This window comes from Canis lupus, chromosome 14 (genome assembly GCF_048164855.1).
Source record: "Canis lupus baileyi chromosome 14, mCanLup2.hap1, whole genome shotgun sequence".
In the NCBI taxonomy this organism is placed as follows: Eukaryota; Metazoa; Chordata; class Mammalia; order Carnivora; family Canidae; genus Canis; species Canis lupus.
The window spans coordinates 8,977,459-9,001,570 of record NC_132851.1 but is presented as its reverse complement, the minus strand read 5'-3'; the positions used below and the strand labels follow the sequence as shown (position 1 = coordinate 9,001,570).

The following is a 24,112-nucleotide window of genomic DNA, read 5'->3' as shown; positions in this document are numbered from 1 at the left end:
TACTGATAATACGGTGAGACCAACCTTGTAAGGTTTGCATGAGCATTTAATGAGATAATGCACATGAAGTAGGCAGCAATTTTAGTCATAGTGCCTCTAAATATTAGTGGTTCTGACAATGAGTGGAGCTATCATCACACAGCAAGGGTGTGCTTGGGCTTCTCTGGTAAGTGAAGAGCAATTTTTTCAGAGTAAACCAGCGATAACATAGCATCTTCTACAAGTTTAGGTCAAAATAAATAATAGAAATTAGAAGCCAAAACTTAGGAACACTTGTACTAGCATGGGCCAGGAACCAGGTTCCTAAATCTGAGATTATTCTTGTCCCAGCATTAGCTTTCCCCTCTTTAAAAAAAAAAAAAAAAAAAAAAAAAATTTATTCATGAGAGACACAATGTGAGAGGCCGAGACATAGGCAGAGGGAGAATCAGGCTCCTTGAGGGGAGCCTGATGCGGAACTCGATCCTAGGACCCCAGGATCACGACCCAAGCCAAAGGCAGATGCTCAAACCACTGAGCCAGTGAGGCATCGCTACCTTTCCCCTCTTAATCTGACCTGGCTTTTGACCCAATCTCAGGGACCACAGAGACATACATTTACTGCTTGTCCAAGGAGAGAATAACAGCCAGAGATTCTATTTAGTCTACCACTACTCATCAATACAACCCAGATCCATCACTATGGTTTAGTCAATCACAGAAAGCTAATAGGAGAACAAGAGCTCTATAGGAGACTCATTTAATAAGTGCTTTCCTCTTTGATGGTAGGTACTGAAGACAGTAATGGTCAAGTTACTTCTCTTTTCCTTGGTTACTCATCTGTAAAATGGACATAATGATGGTACTTTGTTTCCAGAGTTGTTATAAGGCATAATAAAAGAGAAAAGATCTGCAAACCACCTAGGGCAGAGACTCACCTATTTTTAGTCTTCAACAAATATTATTGATATCGTTATTATTATTATCATCATCGACATCATCATTATATAAAAGACCTAGGGGCAATCATTAAAGCCTCTTTATACCTGTTTTTAAGAACGGCAATAGGAAGGATACCCTTAGGTATGAGCACACTCAGCCAAGTGAAAGTTGATAAAACCTCTGATTGTCTCAAGGCAAAATAAAGCAATGAAAGGAGTTGGTACAATACAAACTGATGATGAACTCATCTGTCCCCGTAAGAACTGCAGACTGGATCAACCAACAGGAGACTGTGAACAACAGTGGCTTTGGAAATTGCTGCCATGGCTGGGATCTTCCCTGATGAGTGATACACCTAAGGGAACAACAGTTGTGAGAAATGATGGAAACAGTCACCTCAGGGAGCAATCACTAGGAGCAGCAGACAGGGTCAAGCTAGAAGGCTTTCAGGTTGTGAGATCTCCACCAAGAAGGCGTGACTCACTCTCCAGAGGAAAAGGTCCAGTTTCGTTAACCTATAACATCTGGAAGTATGTATAACAAAGAGACTGGTGATATTTTATTCTTTTCTCCTTAAAGACAAGACACATGTCTGATTTATCATTCTATTCCCCAACACCAGTACTTTAATGTTACCTGGTACTTTTTGACACAGTAGATATTCAAAAATATCTGTTGGATGAAAACAATTGAAAAACAGTTCAGCTCCAAATATTCTAAATGGTTAAGAAATCTGGAATAACTGGATGGTAACTGATTTGCTTGCAAACTGTAATCAGATCCTAAGATTTTCTGGAGATCTGGCCAAATACCACAACTGAAATCTAGCAGATGCTACAGAAGGGAAGAGAAACTGCTAGATCCCACCAACTCAAATCTTATGGTAATGTTATTTGTGGTACAATGAGTCTTTCCCTCTATAGTGGGGTTATTGTAATATATATGAACTAGTGTCCTTTAATTCTGAAATATCACTCATGCTAGTTTGCTCTCTTTTAAGAGATAAGACTGAGAAGTCCAACATGTAATATTCATTTAAATATTTAAAACTTTTATTTAGGGCAGCCCAGGTGGCTCAGTGGTTTAGCACTGCCTTCAGCCCAGGGCCTGATCCTGGGGGCCTGGGATTGAGTCTCACGTCAGGCTCCCTGTGTGGAGCCTGCTGCTCCCTCTGCCTGTGTCTCTGCCTCTCTCTCTGTGTCTCTCATGAATAAATAAATAAAATATTAAAAAATAAAATAAAAAATAAAACTTTTCTTTAATACTTGATATAACTGAGGTCATTTACCTCAGATTTTGGTTAACCTAAAGAAATCTTTTCTATAGTAGTTACCCTAAACTTAAATGCTAACCATTATGCCTAGCAGCATATAGTTATACTTTTGTTCTTTGAAATCATACTCCTCACCTTTTCTAGAGTTTAATAGGATTATCTACAATGTTCTAGACATTCTATTGGACACTGGAGTTGTAATACACAGTCTTCCTTCTACTTGCTTACAAGTAGTTTGGGGGGAGGCAGGGAAAAGTAAATCAACCATTCTTGATTTAAAACAGTGCTCTGATAAAGGTGAAACACTTAGATCAGAATGGTTGGAGGATGTGGAAGGCTTTCTAAATGGTGGTGCATAAGCTACATTTTAAAGAACAAAGTTTAGCTGGAGTTGACCTGTGACTCTACCTCATAAACATGAGTTAATTTGTTTTTTTAAAATGTTTTCCTAAGCTTTCTTTTACATGTGCCTACTAATCAAAACAAAACAAAATCAACAAAGTGTTTGAAAATCTAGAAATCATAACTTTAAGGTTCTGTTCCATGAGGTATTATTTTATAACTTATCAGTGTGCAGTTCCATTGATTTGGCAACATAGCACACCTCTAAAACTGTAAAATCACCAATTATTCAAGAATACGCCATACCTGGATAAGCCAGAGAACCTGATAAAAAATATGGCTTTCACTAATGACTTCATCTAAAGCAATACTCCTTAAAGTGAGGTCCACAGATGAGTCTGCTCTGGAAAATCATTCTGGTCTACAGCAAAATGAGGAGCTTGTGCTAGAATGTAAATCAATGTACTGCATCCTTCATTGAGAAAATCTTGCTATAAAAAGAAAGTCAGCCTATTTACATTTTGGCACAATCTCCTTCTGCTGTCACAGACCAGTGGCAAAGGCTACAGACCAGTACTTTTGAGGAGCACTGGTCTAAATGAAACTTCACTGAAGTATGACTCTTCTCTTTCCCTCATATCCAACATCTAATCCATCAGAAAGGGCTATGTCCACTACCATTTTTTGTGGGATACCTTCTTCCACACTTTGTGCTTATCCCAAATGCAGCCTCTCAGATCACCTCTTCCATTAAAATCATACTGCAAACAATTCTTATTTCTCACATCGATTCCTGTGACCTGCCACTACCTGGTTTCTCTGCTTCTACCCTGACCTGGGATAGTCTTGCCTCCTTGGCAGCCAGGATGAAACTTCCAAAATCATCAATTGGATTAGGTCATCCATAGGTTTAACAAATGACTTAAACATTCTCTTAAACGTGTCTTAGCTGTCCTGCTACTTCACTGGCTGCTGCTTCACAGGCCCCTTGCATTGCCTCCCTCCCTTCTCATTCTCTAAATATTACTCTATCCTCAAGCCAACCCTCAGCTCCCTTCTCTTCTTTATCTACACACTAATATAGTTTCTCAACTTCCAGGCTTATCAAGCTCTGTCACATTATTCACATCATTGAAATATCTTTTCTTCAAAACATTTATACATGTGCTTAACTGCTGCTTGTCTCCACACACTAGAATGCAAAGTCTGTGAAAGTAGGGATTTATTTAGATTTATCAGTCACTTATTTTTTCAATGTTTGGCAAAGAGTAAACATTCAGTTTATGTACTGAATGAAAAAATGAAAGAATAAATGAATTGTCTTCCAGTTATGGAATGAGTAAATCATGAGGATGAAAGGTACAGCTTAGGGAAGATAGTCGAAAAGTACAGTAAGTTGGGAATTCTTGAAATTTTATGGAATAAAAACTACAATCAGTTTATTATACAGTTAGCTGAAATATATTACACAAATACGTATGTGTGGAGAGGGTGTTCCTGTATCAATTCCAATCAGACACTCCTCCACGTCAGGCTATGGGAAAGTTCTGGACCTTCCCTGTACTTCTCTCACCCCGATGTTGCTTCCCTGTGACTCATGCTGTTCTACATTGGAACAATACTTTCTTCACATCAGGGTCTGCACTTCCTGTCAGCAACTGTATCAAGTGCAAGGTTCACAAATTCAGAATCACCACTTGGACTTCTGTAGACCTAGCTCTCTCTCTTCTTAATTTCACAAAACTTAAGGAAGCTCCCACATCTACCAATATATTTTGCTTGCCACTTCTGAATTCTCATTGCCCAGGAACCCCACCTGTTTGCATGTCCCACTGTCCCTTGGCTGCAGCTATGGGTCCCAGCAATCAGCCTTTGCATTCTGCGTGGGCATGGCCACCACCACCCGACATGCTTCAGACCTCACTCCTTCCAGTAGAAAGATGCAAATGCACAGGAAACCACTGCACAGAAATGTGTTTTTCAGGCACTTAACTGTGTGTGAGACCAGAAGTGTCTTATCTAGCTGGAACCATCCAGGAGGGCTCTGTTTTTTCAGCTATATATGCTCGTAGAAACAATAACTGATAGCAAACCAAATACTTGGAAGCAAACCCCAAATTTAAACGTGAATACTCATCTTTGTTTACTAACAGCCTCCTATGGATAAAAGGTGAAAACTGTTTTGGGTTTTTTTTTTTTTTTTTTTTTTTGGTGTTTTGGTCTCCAAGGTAATAGTTTACTAAGCAAGCCATCAGTTCATTAAACACAGCACAGCAGAGTTCATTATCCTCATGCTACCTCTCCTTCTGCAGCATTTTTCTTTTGAAAATGCGATGTTTTCCCCATTATATTACCTGGGAGGGAAAAACCTACTTTCCTATTACATGAGGACTAGGGATAACAAACGCTTCAGTATATTTAGGATACCTTGTAGAAAATCGCTGTTTATTGTGTCCCCCCCCCCCAAATGCAAATGAGTGAACCAAGTTGCTTCATAATGTACTCGGAAACCATTCAGGCCATACCCTGGAATACAATGTTTTCTAATCACTGAATTATGACTTGCAGAGCACCTCTTCTTAAAGCTTACTAGCCAGGTTCTATTTTTAGCTAAAGGGCTTATCTTATAACCCTCCTTAGCAGAAATTATTATCCAGGAGACAAGCACTGATGTAAGACAAAGTGAATCTAAATAATGCCTCTGATTCCCATAGCTTTCCCTTTAGCCCACACGCAATCCTAATTTATAGATGTTTTGTGTCTCTCTCTTCATAAAGAATTATGACAAAATAAGCCACTAGCATAAACTCATATCAGAAATGTCATTACAGTTCCTCTGCTTTCCACTTTAGGTTCACAGGACACTTGACATACTCATTTCCATTACCACACTGTATCTTTTCTTCCCTGCCTTTAAAAGGAAATGTCTGTAAGAAACTGATACCTAGGATACCAAACGGAATGAAGCTGTGGTACAATTTTGCATCCAAAATGACTGACTCATATTTTCTAGCTATTTAACGTCCACATGAGAACATAAATGTCTTTCATTGCTGAGTTACTGGAAATAGAGGATAATTTGTCTTTTATTATTTTTACTGCTTGTCTCTCTAATCTTGTTACTCATGTGAGAGACCATTACTGGGGTTGTAATATCTTATTTGTTGAACAATAGACCCTAGAAGGCCTCATGCTAAAACTGAAAGTGTAACAAATAAATGTATTCATGGGTTTCAGATGGAGAGGCTGTAACTAGGAATCTACTCACTACCATTTATGTTTGTTTTGGTAATACACAGCAACAGCAAGTCTCTTGTACATGAGAAAAAGTAGGATGCTACTACTTCAGAATGTAGTTTAAAAGATGCAGTGCTATTTAAAGCAAATGGCAACAGGAGTGAAAAGTTAGCACATTCTTTGGTTTCTCTTGCAAACTTTCTGGCTCAGGGAAACAGAGATGTTCAAATCTTTCACACTCATACCAGATGACATCTTTGGGCCTCTCCCTTCCTGCTGTCACCTGAATTTTGGGGCAGTTTATTGGCAGCATAAATGTTTTAATTCTTTGGGTTGAAAGAAACAAAAACCTAAGTCAAAATAGCTTAAGCAGAAGTGGAAAATAATGGGTTTGTGCAACTGAAATATTCAGAAACCACTATTTAGCGCGGTGGGATCAATGGGCTGAAATGTACCTTTTCATCTTTTGTTTCTATCTTCCTTGGAGTAACTTCATTTTCAGGCAGATTTTCTCCATTTGGTAACAAAAATCCATCAGCAGCTGTAGATACAAATCCTAACAGCTTTGGAACCCCCCATGGGAAAGAGAGCATTGTTTCGGTGTTCTGACAAAATCCCAGGAAGTACTCTCTCCATCTTGCTGGCTGAGATCATATGCCTATTCCTGAACAAACCACTCTGGCTGGAATTGGGGATACTTTGGCTGACTAGGTCATATACTCACCCCTCGAGGAAAAAGCAAAGGAGGCAGGTCTAGCCCCATGTTCAACCATGGAACTGATTGATTCTAGTGGTGAGGACAGTCCACAGAGGAATGCTGCTCAGACAAAAGACATATACATATTCCCAGAAGCACATTCTCAAAAACAAACAAATACCACCTGAAACAGAGAACAATGCCCCACAATGCTATGGTTAGGCTCTGAGGCTCTTTGGCATGTGTTAAGATGCCAAATACAAAGAAAAAGAATTCTCTGCAACTTCTCTAATCATGTCTTCTGAATGTCCTTGTCTCAAAGACCTTTCAAAATTCCTTATAAGTTGAATCACTAAGTAACCTTTTATGTCTTCTGCATACTAGGTAAAAAGAACGTAGGTAGTAATAATATGCCAGGTAGATAACAGGTGGATGGAAACTGTGTTTCAGAACACACTGCCTTAGCTTCATGTGAAACATTTCAGAAATTGCACCAAGGGAGGCACTCAGACCCTGGGTTGACGCCTTGAAAGGGAAGAATGTTCCTCTTGTTCATGTCCAATGCCTTAGTATCCAGAAACAAAGTCCAACTATCAATGAAAATAATACAGTGAGCTGGTAACTAATTCATTCCTAATGGTAGCTAACACAATAAGGAGGCAGAGCTGCTCAATTACTTTGCAGACAAGATTTTGCCATTTTGAAAAGTACACACATGAAATGAAAAGTATATTTTATATTCCTACTCAAATGATATAAAGTTTCCAAGAATTTTTAATCCAAAATACTGGCTGAGGATCATATAGACATCAGTGTTCAATACTACTATGGCCCATATTTGTTAATCAAATGGGAAATCCAAAAATTTTCTATAAATTTAAAGGTACTACAGATTACCATCCCTGCAAAGGGCTCTCTTGCAAGCCAGTTCAATTACAGTGATAGTACCTTTAGCCCTTTATAATGAGGTCCAAATAAACAGGTATACAATTGTAATTATAATAGCAAGCAAAGATCTCAATGATTTTAATAGACTCTTTTTTCAAAAAGATTGAAAACAATGTTAATAGCTTTTATAATGGAAACCTTATGAAGAAGTCTTCAAAGACACATGACAAAAGCAAGTGGTTTAGAATTCCCTCAGTGCAGAACCTCAAAGAAACAAGTAATTTAATCCTGGAACTGAACCCAAAAGCTTGCTACCCAGAGTTGAAGGAATATTTGTAATAATGTATATGTATTTTGATACATGGGTCATATCCACTGTGTTTAAATAGCAGACTTTTTAAATTTCTAGGCATCCTGCTTTTGTTTAATGTTATCTGTTCTCTTGGAAAAGAAATACAGTTATTCTATATTGATAACGGATAGTAGATGATGTCACTGCCTGCTTCAAAAACAAAACTTCTCAGTCTGGCCCAGAAGATCCTTCATTGTCTGATGCTGTTTTATCTTTCCACCTCTACTTCATCCCACCCTTGCCCTTCTCCCAGGCACAATGATCGTCTTTCATTTCCTCATATGTGCCAAGCTGTCTCCTCTGCTAGGAACACCTCTCTACTCCTCTCCCCAACTCCAGCCCCATGCAGCTCTCAACCTAAGGAGCCCTTCCCTTCTCAAGAATGGTCTTCAGAGCACCTTCCTGGCACTATAACTAATGCCTTTCCCTCTAACACCCATGAAGACAGGGACCACTTCTGCTTTGCTCCTTATTATATTCCCAATGTTGAGCTGAGTGCCTGGCACATACTAGGATCCCAAATATTTGCTAGAAAAATGTTCTATTAAAAAAAAGAAAAATGTTCCATGAAGTCTAAGGCTTATGTTTCCCTGTAATCCCTGTAAGTATATTTCTGTCTAAATGTATTTTGATTTGGCAGATTTCACTGTGATCTGCATTCCTGGGACACAACAGAAAGGTCACAGTAAAAATATTTTAGTGACTTTAGGAAATTCCTTGATTATTGTAAGGTTATACAGACTAGACTTAGGTCAATGACAGAAGTTAAACAAAAGCAGATTTTTCCTCAGAAGAGGCAAAACTTCCTGTCAGGGTTGTCAAAATGAAATAAGCTATCTTGAGATATTTAGAGAATCTACATAGAGAATCTATAAATTCTCAGAAATGTACCCTTTGCACTTACCAAGTGGCACGAAACTTAACTAGAACCAATGTTTCCTACAGGAAGGCACAGCTGACTAGCAGATCAAGCACAGGTCTGGTAAATTAGAACTCACTCAACAGCTCAGGCTTTCTGGACCAAGCCATGTGCACTGAATGGAACTTACTACTGAGATACCAAGAAAGGTTTGAGATACCAAGAAAGGTTTCACCTTTTTTTAGGTGCTATGAATCCTTCTGGGAGTCTGTTAAAGCCTATGACCTCTCTGAAGAACACGATATACAGAAAAGGAAACAACATACAATGAAATACAGTTGCCAAATTTTAAAAGGATGAATTTGTGACATGGTAAACATGTTTCTTTACTAATACCTTAAATACAAAGATCTAATAGCCAGTCTAGTAATAACCACACTTTTGAAGTGGGAATGAGCATAAACAAATTAAAAAAATATATCTGTAGGGGTGCCTGGGTGGCTCAGTAGGTTAGGTGCCCAGCTCTTGATCTCAGCTCAGGTCTTGATCTCAAGGTCATGAGTTCAAGCCTCACTGGGGTCCACACCAGGCATGGAGCCTACTTAAATACACCAAATAAATTGTGATGTAATGTGATATTATCTGTGACTTCCATTGGCAATAAAGTCACAGGTACTGCCAAAGTTTCTATGATTTGTGACCTGTGCCACAATTAAGGACAAAGCTAAATTTTAATTGGATGTTATTAACAATAAAGATGTCATTTTTTTTTTTTTTGTATTCGGCATACTGAGTTCTATCCATGCCTACAAATTACAGGTTAAAAACCTCTGGTTTTGAAGAATATTACATGAATTCTAAAGATCCTTTAGCCTGGAAGAAACTTGGTCAACTTGATATAACTTTAAGGGAGTGGAAAAGCTCTATATGTATTTATAGACGTCTTTGGGTTTTAAAAATAGAATAGTTTATAAATCAGTAGTATTTTATGCATCATAATGAAAAAGGACATGCAGATACTATGTAGGATATTTTTCTTGCTGAGAAAATGAGGACCTTCAGGTCTCTCTTATTATCAACCCCTCTAGGCAACTTCTGCTTTCTCCATGATTCTCTTGGTCTATTTCTGAACGTCTGCATTTTCTCAAGTGCCATGTTTTTCATGAAACATTCATGGCTTCTGCTCTAATGGTTAACGTCAGTAATTACTGGCACAGTGGTGAGGTCAAGTAACTTTCATTTTATTTTTTATTGTCAAGTAGAATTCTATTCTGTGGAATACTACCACAATTTGTTTACCCACTGCCAACTGAAAAACATCTGGGCTGTTTCCAATATCTGGCAATTATGAATACAGCAGCTATAGACGTTTGCATTCTTTGGATCTATTCTCAGTCTTAGGCCCCATAAACTCGGGCCTTGGGTTGACTTTTCCTCAATATTTCTGTCCTTCCTTCCTCATGTGTCAGCCAATATATGCTCCTTATCTGCTGCAGCTCTCTACCTTGTATCCATATGGGACTCTGGGCCCAGTGGGGTTTCTTTCCCTCCCCCAGTGAGTGGCTTAAGGTTTCATATATGAGAGAAGAATCTGGGGTTGTTGGTAAGATTGTGTGCCTGTCCCTGGAAGCCTCTTACCACCTGCACATGTGACAAACCAAGGGGGTGGGGGGTCTCTCTCTGGTCAATTCCCCTCCCCCAGGCTTTCTGGTGAATGCTGAGCAGAGGCCCATGGGGGACAACTTGTGAGTGTGTATTCTCCTTGTGTCCATACTCCCATTTATTGTCAACATATGGTTGGCTTCACTTGACTTTTAAGATTTTAAACACTTTCTTCCTCTTCTTCACATTTTAAATTTTTTACTATTATTCTTTGCTGTGGTGAAACATATATAATGTAAAATTTATCATCTTAAGGCATTAAGGACATTTACACTGTTGCACAACCATCACTACCATCCACCTCCGGTTTAACATCATACCTTTTTTTAAAATTTGAGCTACCTGAATTTTTAAAGGCAGCTTGTGTCATTACTCTATATGGAGACTACAACTTAGTATAAATAGAAGATAAAATAAAAAATAAAGAGAATGAAAACAAAACAGTGTTATTCGACTTCTAAAAGCTTTACATCTGAAGCCTTCTCTTCATTAAAAAGGGAGATATGTGTGTATTAGAGAGATATTACAAACTAGCACCAAACTGAAACTTTCTCCTTGCCTTAATGAGAAATGCTGAAAGGGAACAGATTCAAAATCCTTTCAATTCAATTCAATACATATCCATATACCACCCAAAGTCATCCTGCACAAAACCAGTCATTGATCCCATACCTTTAGAAACACTGCATTAGCCAAAGTCCCCCCCCCCCCCACCCAGTCTTCACATTAATACATTAACTGTAGAGATTCAAGGCTAGTTCTGCCGGCAAAGCCAGCCTAGAGGAGGAAAGAGATTAAGGAGAAAAATTACTCCCCACTTCCAACCCTATTTTTAAAAAGGTAAAATGAAACAGAGATAGTGATGATATATGAGCAAGATAATCCTAGAAAACCAGAAGGCTATAAAAGATAGTAGGAGTGAATATGGCACGGCTGATACCAATCAGGTAAGTACTCAGGTAAACAATGAACATACATTTGTAAAGCAGACTCTGATTAAACAATAAATTCATTCAACAAAGTTATTGATCTTATGTTTTATGCCAGATAGTATGTAGGATCCTCAATTGTTCTTTATCAGTGTCAGAGTATACTTCCGAAATGTGTATCTATGCAAAACTAGAGACTATGCGTGCCATTTTAACTTCTATTTCTACCAATATAGAATACCATACACAATGTTCAATAAATGTTTGGGGGACCACCAGAGTCCTTTGTATTCCTAGAAGAGAATCTCCAACATGGAACCATGGGCAGTCATCTAGTCTAAGCTCCCTTCACATTCAGAAATCTCTTCTACGTCATCTATGACAAATACCCATCCAGCTTATGCCGAGTGCTTCCAGAGTTGTGGCCCTCACAAATTCTCCAGGTAGCTCATTCCCCTCCTGAACCACACTAATTTAAGAATGTTTCTGCTTACAATGAGAGAAAATGGGCTTCCCTGAAACTTCCAGCCATAGGTCCTAATTCTCTGTAAATGAGCAAAGAAGACTACATCTTTCTTCCTTTTAATATCTGGAGGCTCATATTATATTTATCTCAATCTCCTCTTTGCCAACTTTATGGTCTGTAATTTAAAAAAAACTGTTCCTAAAAAAAAAAATTGTTTTTCTACCAGTTTTCTAGTGGACACAGGGTTATCTAAAAAAGAGCACCTAAAACTTCTGATATTGTTTTGTAACACAGGATATTACCCCACCTACTCCTTCGACCTAGCTATATGCATTGTCATTTTATCCACATCACACTTGTACTCAGTTGGATAGTGTTCTCCCCAAATTTTACATCCATCCTGGGAATCTAAGAATGTTATCTTATTTGGAAGTAGAGTCTTAAAAGACATAATGGTTTATGTTAAGATGAGGTCATGCTAGAATAGCATGGGCCCTTAATCCAATGTGACCTGTGTCCTTATTAGAAAACACGAGCCAGAGTCAGACACTGGGGAGAATGGACACCATGTGGTGAGGAAGACAGAGACTGGAGTGATAGATATCTATATCCATCAACCAAGGAACATCAAGGATTACCAAAAGCACCAGAAGCTAAAAGAGAGGCATGGTACAGAGTCTCCCCTTCAACTCTTCAGAGAGAAGACAGCCCTGCCAACACTTTGATTTCTGACTTCTATCTTCCAGAACTGTGAGAGAGTAAGTTTCTGTTGTTTTAAGCTACCCAGCTTGGGGAAACTTGTTACAGCAGACTTAGGAAACCCACACAGAATTTTGTCTTCCACATAGATACTGTTTAGATAATATACTCAGGGGTTTCCCCGCCATGCACTTTTTTTTTTTTCCTTTCTAGTAATTCATCACCACTGTACCAAGTTTTTCCATCATGAATCTGTGTAATGGACATTAGTGTGTCTGCCCAGCATCTTTCCGGTAGCGGGAGATCATCGATCATGTCTTGGGCTAATTCTTTGGGCTCACTGAACACAGTTGTCAGTGGACTCTCAGTCAAGAAGTCCTGTTATTTCCCAGAACAAACCCTCTCTCTCTCCCCTGCTGGGAACTTTGAGTCGTGACCATGGTGACAAAAAGATGTTAAAGAGCTAGAGTTGATTCATTCCAGTAGTGGGATATCCTCTCCTAGGTCTTGTTCATCAGCATTTCCTGCAGTTCCATGAACTCTTCCATAACAACCCAATGAATTCCTTTCTGCTTAGATTAACCAGAGTTAGTTCTATTTAATTCAGTTAAGGAACTCTGATAAATTAGAAAATTGAAACTCCGGATTTTGTTCTGTTTTCTCTTATTGTTTCTCTTATTTGGACTTCTAACTATTAGCAGGGCCCACTGAAATTTCAGTTTCATTCAGTTCCCTCCCACAAAAGTCTAAATGATTAAGTCAAAATGTGTCAAGGTACAACTATCTATTATGGATTTGCTATGTTTATGGATGTTTATATTACTAAACCATCTAGATGAATGAAAACAGAATAAAATATTTTTTACTCAAAGCTATTTATCATGGCTGTTAACATTCTGCTAAACTGTGATATGTGCTTGTGATATCCTGTCACTGTGATTTACATAAAGACTTAAGCATAGATGAGAAGGAATCTTTAGTCTATCAGTATATAAGACCACATTTTAATCTTGGAAAACAACTGCATTTAAAAGACTTCTGTGGCCACGACCCCAATAAGGATTGTAGAATTGTTAAATAAAGATTTAATAAATTATCCTTTCTGGAATATTTTGCTAACTGCCTATGTGTAGAAATTTATAGACATTAAGAATTGTTTGTAGCATAAATCCTAGCCTTCACACCCAATACAGTTTGGTCTGTGGATGTAGGGCCAGGGCCAGCAAGGTCACCCACGATCCAAGGGATAAGTCATCAGACAGATAATAATGTGAAGTAATAGTAACTTACATAATGGCAGCTCCTGAAACTTTAAGAAAACAGTGGTCCTATGACCAAGTGTCTAATGTAAAGAAACATATTGTTTCTTTAGTAATCACTTATTTGTAACAAAACATGAATCTTAGTGTCTATCCATTCAGTCTAATGATGTATTTTGAAGGATGAGAGCTAACGTACATTGGTTTCTTTTAATCACGAAGATCTAAATCTACTCAACAGTGGAGAGGGAAGAATTCTCTAGACTTTAACCATGACTTAGATGAAATAAAATCATGACTCTAACATTTTTCTTTAGGGCTTAATAATAATGCCATTGCTGTAGTGGCCCCTTCTTGTTTATCTGCCTAATACAGAATCCTCCTTCTCCCCAAAACAAACTCCCACCTTTCTATAGGAAAACATACTTCCCAACCAGCCCATACCATCCTTCCGGCCACTGTGATTGGTAGGATAGGCTCTTTATCGGATTGGAGCCAGCAAGATATGAGGGGATGTTTCTTAGGATTTCTGAAAAGAGCAGCTGCTTCTTTCCTCTGCAAGAGCTATGCAAAGACTCTCCCCTTCACTAGATTTGAATCTGGGAGTATGACGCCCTGCAAGCTTCCAGCAGCTATCTTAGAACCACAAGGAGGCAGCTTGTCAGAAATGGAGCCAACACTCAGGAAGGGGAGCAAGAAACTGCAATGAGAAAACAAGGAACTTGTCACATGGTATGAACCCTGGATCAGGTCCTCCGAGGAAACACAGTCCCCTCCTCTACTTAGTTACACAGTTATGAAGGCTTTTTTTTTTTTTTTTCCTCAAGCCACTTGAAATCAGGTTTTCTGATTCTTGACAATAAAAGAATCTGAACTGATTCACATAAAAATGATCACTTTCAAACGCACAGCTGAAATATGGTAGAGTAAGCAGTTAAGGATAAATGGTGCCATAAGATCTTTATTTGCTTGTCTCACTTAATAATAACATAAATCATACTCATAATCTGGTATCTGATAGGTATGATTCTTAAAAGATAGGAGAAACTAGAAAGCCAAATAATTTGCCTAAGTTTTCAAAGCCACTAACTAAAAAATAGAGATATTGAATTCAAGTTTGTCTGATTCTAAAGGTAAGGTTCTGTCCCGGTTTGCTGTCTGTCTAAAGTTGCCAGCTGTCCTGGTTTCCACTTTTAAGTCTTTCATTACTGCAAATTGATTATATATCCTTACCATAAGTTAAAAATAAGACAGCAGAGATCATATAACTTACAACCTGCAAAGTACCTTTAATGCTTTTAGGTTTTTATGTTTTTATTGAATGTGAAATTCTTTTCAAGACATCACAGTGGCAACAGCACTGAACTGACTTAAAACAATGATCTTATAATCTTTAGCATCAGAACCACAAGAAGAGTCCATCTTCCATTTTATGACCATTAATAAATATAACCCAGTTGAAGAACATTATCCATAGTGGTATTTTTGGTTCTTAGATACCTTCATCTAAAACTCTACTTGTGTTCATCTCAATTAGGAAAAAATAAATAAATAAAGATGTACTTGACCAATTTGATTATTTAGGTGAACAGCTAAGTTGAACTACACAATTTTAATTAGAGCTCCAATGACTTTTTTTTCCTACAGAAAACTTAGAGTATAACAACTGAAAAGAGAGGCTTTTCAAATAAATAAACATTTTTAAATAAATAGAAGAAACATGGATTTAACCAAAGACATTTAAATGTGCTTATTAAGGTGAAGGTTTGAATAGAAACTTTTAAAAAAATGTAGACTCAGCTGAAATGATGCAGTGACTACTGAACTTGATTGGGCAAATCACTTCATAATCCTGAATCCCCAAGACCTCATTAGTTAAAAGAAGACATCAGGCGACTTCATCGCTAACATCCCTTCCTAATCTATGATCCACCTCATGGCCCTTTTCCATCTCCCTTTGCTCACCAATGACCTTTCTGACTCCATATGCACATAGATCCCCCCCTTCCAGGACAGCTGCCATTTAAAATCTAGTACTAGAAGGATGTATAAACACCACCACTATCCCTACTTAAGAAGCATCCCCATTTTAAAAATATTTCTTCTAATCCTATCATGAATTCTACAGGAAAAAAAAATACCACCATTTCAAAAATGAAGAAATGGAGCTCCGTAAAGTTAAAAACAGTTCATCTAAAGTCATACAATTACTAAGTTGAAGGGCCAGATTTGGCTGCAAAGCTCTTGATCCTAAAGTGCTGTAGCTCTTTTCTTGTAACGGGTGGTTAGCAATCCTGTTCATCAGTTGGTGTTTTTCAAATATATCAACTGATTCTCAAGCCTGGTCATAACAGTGGCTCCAACCCAAACTGTTAAAATTAGGCTTCACAATCCAGAAGACTAAGATCTCTGTTTTGGTCAGTAGGGTTCCAGACCAACGTCAAGTAGCATCATGTCCTTGTGTGCTGCTGTCAGCACTCGTGACTATGCTCTCAGTGACAAACTGCATGTCTCTTTCACCTTCCTTAAGAGGACAGAAACAACTCTAAGTCACAAAATTAGGAAGGCTTGTATCAGTATCAACTTAGCCCAGTATTCTGATTCTAAATGACATCACATAATAAATATTCCAGAGATAGAAGAGACATGCTATTTATAATGAAGGCTGAAAGCCTCAGGAGATGTTCTGGGCTATTTGTTTCTTAAGATGAATAAGCATCTATAAACAAAAGTAAAACCTTCCACAAGCAGGTTGCTTATTTCATGCACTGCTATCACTCATCCTTAATAATAATGAAATAAAAAGCATAAACTCTCTTTGCCTTTGCCATAGCAATAAATTCCAAAATCCTGCCTTTCCTGTTGTTCTTGAGTTCAGCAGGGGCAACATACAGGGTTTGATAAAATTCTCTACCCTCATACTACTCTTCTTCCAGCTGGGACAATAAATGACATGGCCATGATGACCAGCAAGTTTGTTTATAAGTAATGGAACTGCCATATTATTTCCTTTTCCCCCAAATAAAGCATACATATCACCTAGTACGTAGAACAACAAAAATACTCAGTTCTTTAATCTATTAGTCACCTCAAAACTGTGACATGGCATGCTCAGTCTTTGAAGGTGTATGTATTCAAAGATTTTGTTGATTTCAAATTCTGCTTCATTCTAACCATGATACCAGCGTCCTACTGCTTCCTACCACTATGACTATCAGCAGTATAAAAGGGCATACATCCATTCAACAAGTAAGTGTGGGGAAGGAAACCATTTCTCCTTGTTCAGATGTCAAACAAAATCAATAACCACTTCCTAAAGAAAGGAAAAGGAAGACAAGAACTGACCTTTCCCCTCAAACTGCTCAAGCCCTCTCTGTCAAGTCTACACAGAGATCCACCTAAGTTTCCCCTCTAAATGTTCCTTTTGCCTTCCACATTTCACCAACTGTGATCAGAAATATTTTCAAGCATTAGGCTTTGTCTCCATAATTGCTCCAAATTTCTTGGAAATGAATAACCACCCTGTGTTTCTTCTTTACAGATAGTTTTAAAGGTGCATATAGAATATATGTATATTCTCTGCATGAACTTCGTTTTGAAACTGGTTGCAATACACAAGGCAGCCTGACCTTGAAAAAAGCAATAGTCCCAGCACCTACAACAGAACTTGCTACTGTTGAATTTACAAATGCTTGTTGAATTTGTAATATAGGATTCTCGTTGGTTCAAATCGTGTCTGTGAGCTTTCATATAGTCCAATGATAAGTACACTCTACCAACACCAGTGTTGCTCACACTGAAGTTCTATTTTCCTTGGTTCTTTCACCATTCCCCTGGGAAAGAGGAAGCCTTACTAACAGCAATTGAGCAAACAACCGAAAAAGCAATTTGAACATGCAACCAGAGACACTGAGGTTGCCTTTGTGGAAAACAAGGGCTCTCCCACCGCCCTTTTCCAATCTCTGTTCCACATGGAAGCAGGAAAGAGCTGTTTGTGTTTGTACACACAGGAGAAAAGGAAGGATCACTGGGTGCCCCAGAGACTTAGCAGGAGTATGAAGTCTCTTCTGCTATAGAAACTCCCGTGGGACCGATGAACGACAATAGCCAAGAGTGAAGGGAATGGTTATTAGAGCAAGAAGGGAAGTAAGCAGCTCTAATGATGATCTCTGTAGGATGGATTCTGAAACCGACCAACTGATCACCAAACAATGGCGGGGGTGGGGTGGGGGGCAGTGAAAATAGTGACCAAATCTCTTTAGTTTCTCTGGGCCTCCATGTGATAATGACAAAGCTCTTATCTAGTAAGTGTTCTGAGTTCGTGCAAACAAGCGATATTAGAACCGTTCCTTGATCCTATTACATTTAGTGTAAGCTATTGTTCCTTCTCTCTAGGCAGAGTATCGCACGTTAGGCTAGAAAGGTTTTTTAATAGATGCCACGCTGTCGATTTAAAATTGTAACTAAACATAAAAATTATACGAGATTCTTACCTTCTTGTGTAGATATCTACAAATACTATGGATTAACTATGGAATATTTTATGAGGCTTCTAACAAAAATTCATCTAGCATTGTTTTCTCTGATTCTGTTCAATCCCTCACTACATGAAGAAATTACAAGTTGCAACCTTTAATTGTAATTTAAAATTTTTAATTATGTATGTTAAAGAGCAATCACCAAACAAGTTCAATGAAAAATACCATAGCTGAATAGTTTTGTAATTTGTTTTCATCAAAAATGTTTACTCACTTCCTATGCATACCATATAACCTGTCATTGTAGACATTCTCGATACATGTTAGGAGTTGTTTCTAAGGCTGAAAAGAAGTTCCTCTAAAAGGAAACCTCTTTAATCTCCTTAAAACACATGTTTTTGAACATGGAGCTATTTTGCAAAGAAAGCCTCTTAGTATTAACTACTTTTAATTTTCAAGATAAACTCCAATAGGAATATGTGAAAGCATTTTAACTGTTGCTTTTAATTCTCATCACGTCATATTCAAGATCAGGTTTTTCAACTTTAGCACTACTAACACTGGGGTTGGATAATTCCTTATGGTGGGGACTCCCCAGTGTATTGTAGAATGTTAGCAATATCCCTGGCCTCTGCCCGTGAGATGCCAGAACACCTCCTCCCCGAGTTGTGACAACCCCAAAATGTCCAGATGTTTCCCTGGGGGATCAGGGGCAAAATAATCCAGGTTGAAAACCACTATTCTAAGCCTATCAATAAGATACCTTGAGGTAACAGGTGATTTCTCATCCATGTTGATTAACATTTCTCTCATAGTTCTACCTCATCAAGCCTATCACCACTTTGTTTTTTTTTTTTTAATTCATGAGAGACAGACAGAGAGAGAGAGAGAGAGAGAGAGAGAGAGGCAGAGACACAGGCAGAGGGAGAAGCAGGCTCCATGCAGGGAGCCTGATGTGGGACTCGATCTCAGGTCTCCGGGATCAGGCCCTGGACTGAGGCGGTGCTAAACCACTGAGCCACCCAGGCAGCCCACACCACTTTCTTTTAATGCCTATAGGTTAGAGCCGCAGACTCCACTATTTCTTAAAACATACCTGGGCTTAGGAAACAATCCTCCAGGAAAATTATTGTCAAAATATGCTTCTGAGAACTAAGAACCAACCCAAGGGTACAATCCTCTGTATTTCCAATGTAAGAGATGAAGGGTAGACAGGGAAGGGTTTTCTCAGTTCACATTTAATTTAACATTCTATAAATGAAGACTTCATCTCCACATGTTCATAAGATCTTCTGGTGCCTAAATTCGTTTTTTTTTTTTTTTTTTTTTGGACACCCGAATCAATTTGCCCAATAATCCCTCCTTCTTGACCCCCAAACATAGAAACAGGCAGATATATAAGGTTATGTTTTATCTGAACAGCACTCCAGGGAGAACAGAATTGATGGCTAAAAATAATTTATTTTACCTTTACCACATGTTCTAACAACAATCAATGAGGGGAGGGGAACCCCATTAGTAATAGAAGCAGAGACTGACAGCTTTAAGTCTTTATTCAAACTCTCCACCTTTCAGATGTTCAGAATCATGGACATATTTCAAAAGGTGAATCTCAATAGTTACTGTACTAGAAAGTGAGAAAGCCACTGTCACATGGAATAAGAAGATGTGCCCTGGCCATGAAGCTTGCTGTCCTTTCTGCTGTATCCTTCCACAGGTCAGTGATCACCGTGTAAGGCACCCCATATCATGATCCTCATCACTTTTTTAGAGCTCTCACTTCCCTTCATCTGAGTCTCCCCCTGCAAATTGGATGTGGGAACTATGTCTGGTGGTTGCACAACCACCTCAGAGCCCAGCCTTCTTAGGTATCCACATACAGTAGGTACAGTTCTCACTCTTCCTCTTTTGGAGTCCTCCACAGTGGCACAGGTTCCCAGAGTCACCTTCATCCTCATTTCCCCCTATCTGGTAAAGTCTCTCTAAAAACATGGCACCGAGGACGAAACACAGAGAGCTGGATGGAGTCTGAGAAGGCGCAGACACGGTAACAGATTCACCCCCCCCCCCCCCCCCCCGCCCCAACCCGTTTCCGACCCTGTATGCTGTAGACGCTTCTTCCCTTCTTGCGGATGGCGGGTGAAATCTTTCCGAGTCAGAGGCGTTTCTGCATAAGGCTTTTTACATTAGATGCTCGTTTATTCTTTTAATCTGGTCTTTTTAAGTTACATTTACATGTGGGGAACTCAGGAAAGGCAACTGCTCTCGGAAACCCAGGAGTGCTGGTCACTGCCGGGCTTCTCGCCGCGCTGGCCTTTGGAGCCATGACGCTTCCCGAGTCCGCGGGGCCACATCACCGCGTCACCTGCGGGGGCAGCAGAGGGAGCTGCGGACCCCGCAGTGACGCCCCAGGTCAGGAACCCGAGGATTCCCTCCCGCCGCCTCCTGGGGTCCCACATCAGAGCACAAGGCTGGAGCCAGGTTCGGGGGTGCGGGGGGCCGGGAAGAGGTTAGAAAGGAGCATCGCCGGACGAGCAAAGAAAGTGACCCCGGGGAAAGGAGACCGAAGAGGGTAGGAAAACAGGTCTCCCTTAACCCCCTCCCCGTGCAGCCTGTGGATCCAGGGTCCCCTCGTCACGGAGACAGATTGCGGCAGCAGGCGCGACCCTGGGCCGGCAGCACGCACCCCGCCCGCCCGGCCGCCGCGAGCCGCTCGCCGCAGACTTCTCTGCCTGACTTGCCAGCCCGCCGGTGCCCGCCGGTGCCCGCCGGTGCCCGCGGCCCGGGAGTGACCGCACGCCCCCGGCCCCCGCAGCCGGCACGTTCCAGCTCCGGCCTGCACCCGAGGGGGCCGGGAAAGTCCCCAGGGGGATGACCCCTCCCGGCCGCCGCGCCGCCGCGGATCTCCTGCCGGCTCGCCCGCGGCGCCCAAGCCAGGGAGGAGAAGGGGGGCGCGGGGAGCAAGTGAACCCCGGGGAACGGCCCCTAAGTCGGGAGTCGGGGCCGCACGTAGCTTCCACACCTCGCCCGAGCCTTCCCGCCCCCCGGCCCCCGGCCCCCGGCGGCCCGAGTCCTCCGCTCGAGCTCGGCACGGCGGCCCAGGGGCACCCTCCGGGCCACTTTCCGCATCTCATCCTCTCTCCAGGCGATGCCCAGCACGCGGCCCCGCGTACTCCCTCCCTCCAGAGCCCTCGATTCAAAGGCGCCGCTCGCCACCACCACCTCGCCCTCAACCTCGCACTAATTCCCCCAGGGGTCCGGGTCCGCTCGCTTCTCCGGGACCTACGGTCCCTGCCACCGGTCCTTTGCTCTCGTTCCCATCCGCTTTCCTCGCGCCCCGCTTTGCACCCCGCTCCGCTCCGCCGCTCCGGCCGGGACGGCTCAGCCCCCGCCCCCGGGCGCCCCCACCCCGCTCTCCCTCTGCGGCTCTCCTCGGCCGGGCGCCCGCCCCCAACCCAGCCTCCCCAGCCTCCCCAGCCCGCGCCGGCCTGCGGTGCCTCCCGTCGCCTCGCCGTGCGTCCCCCTGCCCGCGCGGGCCCCCCGGCCTCGGCCCCCGCCCCCGCCCCCGCCCCCGCCCCGGGTCCGGGTCCGGGTCCGGCACCCCGGCGGCCGCCCGCTAGCAAACCGGCCGAACGGCTCGCCGCGGCGCCGGGCATTCGGGGCAGCGTCCCGCCGCGCCTCCCTCCCGCCCGCCCGCGCGGGCTCCCCGGGCTCCCCGGGCTCCCCGGGCTCCCCGGGCGCCGAGCCCTCGGCCCTCCGCCCAGCCTCCTCGCAAACTTACTCGCGGGTCGCCGGGAGGGGGCTGCGGCGAGCGGCGGCGGGGCCCGCGGCGGCGAGGGCGCCCCTCTCGGCGGGGCCGCGCGGCGAAGCTGCTCAGCCTGACGCAGCCCGGCTCTGCCCGCGCCGCCGCCGAGGCCGCCGAGCGCCTCCACACATGCTCAGTGTCCGGGCCTGCCTGCGTGGACGCGACCAAGAGCCCGCAGCGCCGGGGGTGGCGGAGGGCGCGCCGGGCGGCGGCGGCGAGCCGGAGGCTACCACGTTGCAGCCGGGGAAGGAGACGGACGACGCGCCGCTAAAAATAGCTCCTGCGGAATCGGCGGCTCCGCGGCGAGCGCCCCTCCCCCGCGCGTGCCCGCCTCCCGCCGCCCGCCGCCCGCCGCCCGGAGCCCGCGAACCCGCGAACCCGCGAACCCGCGAACCCTGCTCGCGGCGGCCGGGCCCCTGCAGGCTCCGAGCTGCGCCCCGGGGCCGCCCGCCCCGACCCGAGGCCGCGCCGCCCGCAGCCCCAGCAGCGGGTCCCGCCGGAGAAACGGGGAAGTGGACCCAAACGGCGGAAAAGCTCCTCCACAACTCAGTGGGTCCAGACTTCTGGGGGAAAAATATATATATATATATTCTTTGGATGCTTGGATTTGTTAGAAGGAGGAAAGGGGACGTTCAACATCTCAGAAAGCTGCTAACACGTAAACTTTTCTGGGCGCTTACGGGATTTCGCACACCTGCGGACACCCATCCTGGCCTTGCTGGCCTTGTTGCTCTCGTGATCCGAGCCGTGATTCCTTCCCCCCCCCCCCCCCCCCCTTCTACCTCCATCCTTGCTCCTGCATCGCGGCTTTAAGTCGCACAAAGCAAAGGGCGCAGCCCGGGGATGGGTGGACGGTGCCGCCCGAGCCGAATCCCGCGGCTCCGCGACCTGCGCGGCCCGGGGCGGTCCCGCTGCCAAACTCCAGCCCGGACGGGTCTTTCCTTGGTCTCCTGAGCATCCAGCACTTTCAGCCTCGTGAACCCTCAAAGCCACCGCACCTGCGAATTATTTCCCCGCTGTTAATTTTCGGTGTATTTTACCTTCATTCCTGATAGTCTACTTTTGACATTTTTTTATTTTTCTGCTCTTAAACGGAGTCAAATCCCCGCCTTTTTCATTCACCCCTTCACAGCGACCTCATAAGGGAATCATTATTATCCCAGTTTGGCAAAAAAAAAAAAAAAAAAAAAAAAAAAAAAACGTTGACGTTCGGAGATGCTTATCTTTTACCTAAAGTAATAATGTGAGGTTGATCCCAGAGTCAGCCAAACTAGAAACTCCCATGGTTTCTGCATAAGCTGTCCCCCTAAATCCATAGCTTTACCTGAGATAAAGACTCGGGAAATTTAAGAATTATTCTCTATGGAGTGCTAATAATTTTAAAATGCTGATTGGAAGTTTTATTTTACCTTTTTAAAATTAATTAATTTATTTATTTGCCTAATTTCTTTCTGGGCATTCATAGTTTAGATTTCCATGTATTCTGTGGAAAGTGACATGTTTCATTTTTATTTATTTATTCAGAGAATTTGCTGAGAATCTTGTAAGAGTAATGCTTTCACTCAGAATGTATTTTATAATACATTCTCACAGTTCAATTTCTTTGCTAAGGCTACTTTTTTTTTTGCTGTTGTTAGAAATTAGTGAGGTTTTGCTACCCACCCCAACCCACCCCACCCCCAAAGTCACTTGTGTGCTTTTCACAGAACTGTAGTGGTACAGAGCTATTTGAGTAAAAGTTCTCTTCCCTCCTGGTTTCCTCTTTCCCCCCTCACTTAAAATTTAGTGTCATGTCCAGCCCAAAATAGATGATCAATTAATGTTTAATCTTTTACCTGCTAGTTTTTAGCTCCTTAAATTATTCTTCCTTTAAAGCATGTCTCCAATAGATGGCATCTCCAGGACTAGAGTCACTTTGAAATGACAATACCATTTTCCTAATTTTCCATGAGTGATTCAATGGGAAGATGAAAATGGAATTTCCTTAGGACATCAATATAACTCACCCATTCCTTTCTGTAGGCAGTGAAAGAAGATAAAAAAGAAAAATGTCTCTTTATCCCAGTTCTCCTTTTTTTCTCAATAATTAATCTTATCGTGGTTATGATTGCACATCTTTATGCTACAGCATACACACTACACATAATCATAACTGGACAGATTATGGTTTGAAAGTTTAGACTTTGATTTCCTACCTAAATATGTAATTCAAAAACATTGCATACAGGACTCATAATAGCAAATA

At 42.1% G+C, this 24,112-nt stretch overlaps 1 long non-coding RNA gene across 1 annotated transcript in view; it reads right to left on the bottom strand.

The window, feature by feature from the left end:
* The window catches only part of LOC140603692 (uncharacterized), a 105,401-nt gene extending 83,260 nt beyond the window's left edge, over positions 1-22,141 (bottom strand). Inside the window, exon 1 of the long non-coding RNA XR_012006653.1 lies at positions 21,844-22,141. This is a non-coding gene — a long non-coding RNA (uncharacterized lncRNA). The remainder of the gene's footprint in view (positions 1-21,843) is intronic.
* Positions 22,142-24,112: the final 1,971 nt, after the last annotated feature.